A 6,694-nucleotide genomic window follows, 5' to 3' on the forward strand; every position below is an offset into this window, starting at 1 on the left:
CTGTCTCCTTCTGACTTGTATCTTATTTTGAAACACAGTGTAATATATGTGGCATGTTTCTGTAATATTGAAGATAATAGCTTTATTTTTTTTCCATTTTTATTTATAGATTTTCTCTGACATTTTTTATACGTTTATTGGAAGAAATAACCACAACGTGCAAGACATTTCTGTCAATGTAACATACAGTACAGAGCGTGGAAAAGGAAGCTTTTTAACTAGGCAAACAGCCGTGGGACGTTAATGTCAGATATATAGGTTTGATTCTTTCCTGTCTCCATCTTGGCGCTGTCTGTGTGTGTTTCTGAGGGGAGTCTAATTGCTGGCAGACATGTATTGGGTGGGGAGCGTTCTCACTGGTCCTTGAAGGGGCTCTTTTCTCCACACAGTCAAAACTCTGCTCCTCCTCTAATGAGACCTCTGAGGTTCACCTCGGCTTTGACATGAAAGAGGAAGCATCGCGCCCCCACTTCCACTCCTGACAGCCCCGGGAACCATTGAGCCAACCTTGATGCCCATGAGGGAAATCTACAAATCTGAAAAATACACGTACTAATTCAAATACTTTCTGGCATCAAAAGGCAATCAGCTGTTCATTTTGTGGTTTTCTTACACCCTGATCTTCTAATTACATGCTTGAATACTGAGACAAAGCACAATGGAAATGTTTTGGCAGCAGACATGCATTTTCAATAAGCAGCAGGGTAGCAATATCATAGCGAAGAAAAGTCATTAACTTTTACCCAGGGCCGTTAATATTCCTGAGTCATTCCAGCACTGGCTTTGAAGCGATACTTTAATGAAATTAATGATTTGAAGAAATGATTTCAACCCCCCCCCATAAATAAATACAAGTTTAGAGTAACCCTGCTAGAACTAAAAGAAGTTCTATAACATGCTCTGCAATGCAGAAATGTGATTGAAAAAAGCACAGAACGCTACAATAGACGTGAAATCTTTGTTCATAATAAAGATTAGTCATTTGTATTGTAAACATTCTGACCTTTTTATGACATGCTGTCTTTCCCATTACATCTTTAGATTCATCTTAATAATACAGTTACAGGGAAAATACAGCTTGAAATGTGAAGAGAAACCATCAAAATCAATCGTTTACATCAGCACATCATTGTTGCTGGTTAGAGAATCAGAATCAGAATCAGAATCAGAAAGACTTTAATGATCCCCGGGGGGAAATTGGGACAAGTTACAGTAGCTCGCTCACATAACACACATAGCATTAAATAAACAGTAGTAAATGCGATAGTAAAATAAGCAGAATAAGAACACAACATAGCATGGAATAAACAGTATTAAATGCGATAGGAGCAAAATAAGTGGAATACGTCTAAGTAAGCAAAATACGTAGAGTAAGTATACCTTACGTGCCAATTGTCTTTATTGCACACTGAACTTATATTATTCGGCTTGCCCTATATGTTACACGTGGCTCAGCCAGGCACTTTTTTCAGTTAGCCTATCGGCTGGCTCAGTCTCAGGGAGCCGAGGTGCTCTTTTAAGAGAGGCATTAAATAGACCAATGGCCACAGGCAGGAATGATTTCCTGTGCCTCTCCGTGTTGCATCTAGGTGGAATCAGTCTCTCACTGAATGTACTCCTGTGTTTGACTAGCACGCCGTGGAGTGAGTGCGAGTCATTGCTCATGATGGAGCGTAGCCTGGACAGCGTTCTCTTCTCTGACACCGCAGTCAGAGAGCCCAGATCCAGCCCCACAATGTCCCTGGCCTTACGGATCAGTTTGTTGAGTCTGTTGGCATCCGCTGCCTTCAGCCTGCTGCCCCAGCACACAATAGCATAAAGGAAGGCACTAGCCACTACCGACTCATAGAACATCCTCAGCATGGTCTGGCAGACGTTGAAGGACCTCAGCCGTCTCAGAAAGTAGAGACGGCTTTGCCCCTTCTTGTAGAGTGCATCAGAGTTCTTAGCCCAGTCTAGTTTATTGTCAATGTACAGTCCAAGGTACTTGTAATCCTCCACTATGTCAACACTGACCCCGTGGATTGAAACAGGGGTCACCGGAGCCTTGACCCTCCTCAGGTCCACCACCAGCTCCTTTGTCTTTGACACGTTGAGCTGCAGGTGGTTCTGCTCACACCATGTGACAAAGTTGGCCACCACATCCCGGTACTCATCGTCGTCGCCATCTTTGATACATCCCACTATCGCAGAGTCGTCAGAGAACTTCTGAAGGTGGCAAGACTCTGTCTGGTAGGTGAACCCTTTCCTATAGGACGAATCAGCGTGAATAATATATGCATGTCGTGTTAAAGTTGTGTGAACTGTCGCAGTTTCTAAATTGTAAACACGGTCAGCCGGCTAGAGTCAGACGCTCAAACTCATGCTCCATAGGGTTCCATTGCCATTGCCACCCAGTGACGCCGTTTGTTTAGCAAAATGCTGCTCGGCTGATCCCTCGTATAGGAAAGACATATAAATACATCTTTATTGGTGTCCTTAAGGTTAGCCTTGTCAACTCAAAGGACCATGCAAACAGCACATCACTCACTTCTGTCTGTCAAGCAAGTAATACACACAATGTGTTGTAGCCTACCGTTCATCAAATGACACGAAGCAGCTGACTCCGCTCAAGCCCTATCAATGGAGGAATAACATCCAATGAAGTGATGGGTAAGACTAAACACGATTTCAGACGGCAGCCCGTCTTTATTGTCACACAACACACTACAACACATGCATGCAGCCACAACACACACTCATGCTGATGGTGGCCGGTGAAATATGTCCTCTGCATTTGACCCATCCAGGCTTGTCCTTTCCTCCAGGGGGCAGGCCAGGAGCAGTGGTCGCTATTTCTCTCCAGCGCCCGGGGACCTTCATTGGACCATCATTGGACCAACTTCAGATGTTGTCGTCACTGGTCGGATGACGATCTTCTGCATGTTTTTAGTGGGGGGTTATGTACGGAGGAACCCCCTGGGGGGTACGGGGAGAACATGCAAACTCCACACAGAAAGGCCCTTTCGACGAGATAGCCCACCTGGGCAGTAGGCACTGAAGATATGGGGGGGTCACAACTCCAGCGCCCACAGCGTCCCAGGCGAGAATCGAACCCAGGACCTTCGAGCTGTGAGGCGACAGCGCTTACCACTGCACCACCGTACCCCGTACACCGTACCCCATGTTCACTAAGATGTGAACATGAGGTGCTCGACAACAGACTAGTGCCTAAATGCAGCATACAGTAACTGAGGCAGGAGTACGAATGGAGGAGAAAGCACATGCTGAAGAGAGTAATGGTGATTGTCATGCAGTGCCTATGTATTGTAACCCCTGGTGCTGCGATAATGGGATCAGTAAATTGCGCTTTTGTTCGAACTGCTGACGAGGGACGATTTCTGCGCCCAGGCAGAGCCACCGGCCACTGAGCCGCTCCTTCCCTAAGGCCCGGCCTGTGTGGGACAAATGGGCTTAAGCAATTAACTACCCGGCTAAATGTGTCTTATGTGTATCGACATGTTTCCAAAGGAATTGAGAACAGAGGGGGATCAATGCGGATGGTCAATAAGTGCAGAACCTGGCAGTCAGCTGTAACTCTTGTGTTACTCTAGTGATTTAGTTGCCTGGCCCTCCTCCACCATTGGTGTTGTTGTGTTTGCTTTGTTTAGTTGTTTTGTCTGAAACAGAAGTCCTTCCCCCCCCGGTGCAGGTTTTAGCCATGATGCCAAAATAGAGGATATTGTTCAATGTGTGGCTGGATCCTTTTCCTGTAAAGAATGAGAGAATGTCCCCTTCTTTCAAAGAGCACTGATGAAATTGTTTGAGCGTGAGCCTCAGAGGAGAGCAGTGCCAGACCCCTGTAGTGGCGAACAGTAGAAGCCAGGATAAAATAGGTGCAGTGCAGACATATGGAAGGAATACAGTAGCTAGCTATACAAGGGTCTGGATCCAGGCAATTTATGTAGTTGTTTTGTTGCTATAAAACGCTGAAAGCATATGAATGGGATAATAACTATTGCTATAATGTTGGAGCTGCCCGCTTTATTTTCCAGTATGCAAATATTCATTAATGTTATCACAATGTTATTGCCACACAAAGAAAAATGGTTCTGGATAGTGCCGCCCTCTCTTTGTTGTGAAATGAGCAATTTTCATTGAATTCATAATTCAATTAGGTGGAGCTAGAGTAAAGTGTTTCGAAATAATGCTTCCCTTTAGGTAATTAGGTTTATACCTTAGTTGGACAGCCAACAGTAGTACTGGACTAGTGCATCAGTCCACAGCCACTAGAAGTCTAATTTGACCATTATGCCTATTTAGTCAAGCAACATCCATTTTTAACAATTTTATACAGTTATCTTCTGGTGCTAAACGGCATAGCCCGGTCCTGACAGAGTTAACAAAAATATTACTTTCTCGCAGTGGTTGCTGTCTTGGTAATAATGACAACATATAGAGTAACTGTTAGTTTTTCTTCTGCTCCACTACAGCCATCGGGCATTGCCGTCAGCCATTGAAGGACAGATTCATTTACCAGCACTGAAAGATGCTCCATTGCTTGTGTTTGTTGTGTCCGCGTTGCGTTGCGTCCAATGGCTGCTGAGGTTAACTTCTCGATGGCTGACACACATGCACACGTGCTCCCACATTGAAATCAATTATTTTCTGGTGAAGACAACACGCTCTGTGGAGGAGGGAGAACGTCAGATTGGAGCAACGCTGATGGCAACGCAACTCATTGCTGGTAGTGGAAGTGTGAAGGGAAAGCCTATTAGATAGCAGTGTGAGAAAAGTAAGACCTACAGTCGAAGAAAAAAGCCCAGTTTATAGTGCTCTATAAGTAAGTAAGTATGTAAGTGCTATTTAAATGCACAGTCCCATAGTAGCAGTACCATAGATGCATTCGTGGTGACTTTATGACACTTTTAAAGCAGGCTTGATGGCTGTCTGACAGCAGCAGAAGTCTGAGGTGCAGTAAGAGAAAAAGCGTCTTGTGTGGCATAGTAGCTATTCTTAGTTTCCACACAACCACATGACAGCATTGAAGTGTACAACACTTCTTTAAACTGATGCTTTAACTGATGGCTCGAATAATATAGCATAACTTGCACATATTTTATTATAAACCTACATTCCAGCCACTCTCACTTCTAAAGAAGAGATTCTATCATGTCTGCCTAATATTCATGACCATAGTTTTTTTTATTTTTTAGATGAGCTGGGGGTCACTGTAATACATGGATTAAATAATTAGTCTTGGCTGTGGCAGATATCAGCGATGGCATCTTGGGCACATCTTTTGACATTTCTGGATCACTTTGTGTCAGTGAGATCCAGCATCACCCACAGGCACGTGCAGGTGGAACCAGCCCACCTGTTACCTAGCCCTCTGACTGACATCCTCACTTACAGAGGCTCAGCTTAATACTGCTGACAAAGATACACTTCCTCTGGCTGCATGGCTGCCTCTCTTACCGTCATATTAGTCTCTTACCACCTCTCCATAGAAGGCAGAATTTCTTCAGTAATTAGAAAAGTGCAACCAGTCAGTACAGAGGTCCACTACATGTACTGTACTGTATCTACTTTTTTTGGGTTGCTTTTGGTGCCCAATGTTTATTGTTCCACTTTTGAATTAAGAAAATCTATTTTTGGTCACATATCTACCGCAGGCACGTCACAAAGTGCAGAAACACAATTAAAACAATTGCTATCACAGAAGCATAACAAGTGGTAATAAGTTACTAACCCCCCCACCACAAATACACAAACATGCAGGCATGCACGCACGCACGCGCGCACACGCGCGCACACACACACACACACACACACACACACACACACACACACACACACACTAACACACACACACACACACACACACACACACACGTTTACCTTTGTCAAAAACGTCACTGAATTGGGAGCTATGTTACGCCCACTTCCGAGCTAGGTAGCAGAACATGGCTGGCAACTATGTATTCGTCTGGATGTCTAGTTTCCGCTAATACCAGAAGCTCCGCTGTAGCGTAAAAACTGAGCTCGTCAAACACGGATCTGCACAGTGTATTGGAGAGAAAAGGGCACTTCTCTATAGGCATCTTATGAGTTATCTTACCCATTTCTCTTGTAATTGAGTCAGGTAGAATCATGTTATTTTAGACCAAACCATGTCATGTAGTCGAGCAAACCCTCTCCTCCAAGCACACACAGACAGGAATGTAATATTTTGTCCATTTTTCACTTTTACAAATCTGTTATTTGCAACCATATGTTACCACAGCTGTGATGAAGTTACCGACCTAATACCCATGTAAAAGCCTTTGATCATATAAATCGAGCAAAGCAGCTCTCCATGATGTCGGTTAGTTCCACGTCTACCGCATGCAGCAGCAACATCTCAGCCCTGACTCCTTATTGCTGCATTTATGAAATGACATTTGAAACTGCCACAAAAGAGCTACACACTGTGCTGCCTATAACACATATTTATTGCCATTTTTGAAGGGAAATTTCCTTTGCTGTATTTCACCGCAGGTAGCTGGCTCCACACAGTTTTCAATTATCTAGTTATATTGATCCCTGTGCAAGCTGCAGGTTTATCAGCACAGTATTAACTAGGCTTTGTCATTTTTTTTCCCCAGAGCCAGTAAGCCTTTATGGCTATTGTTTCATGTTGATTGATATTTGGGTGAATGAGGGAATAACCATC

This window comes from Poromitra crassiceps, assembly GCF_964638095.1.
Source record: "Poromitra crassiceps genome assembly, chromosome: 17".
In the NCBI taxonomy this organism is placed as follows: Eukaryota; Metazoa; Chordata; class Actinopteri; order Beryciformes; family Melamphaidae; genus Poromitra; species Poromitra crassiceps.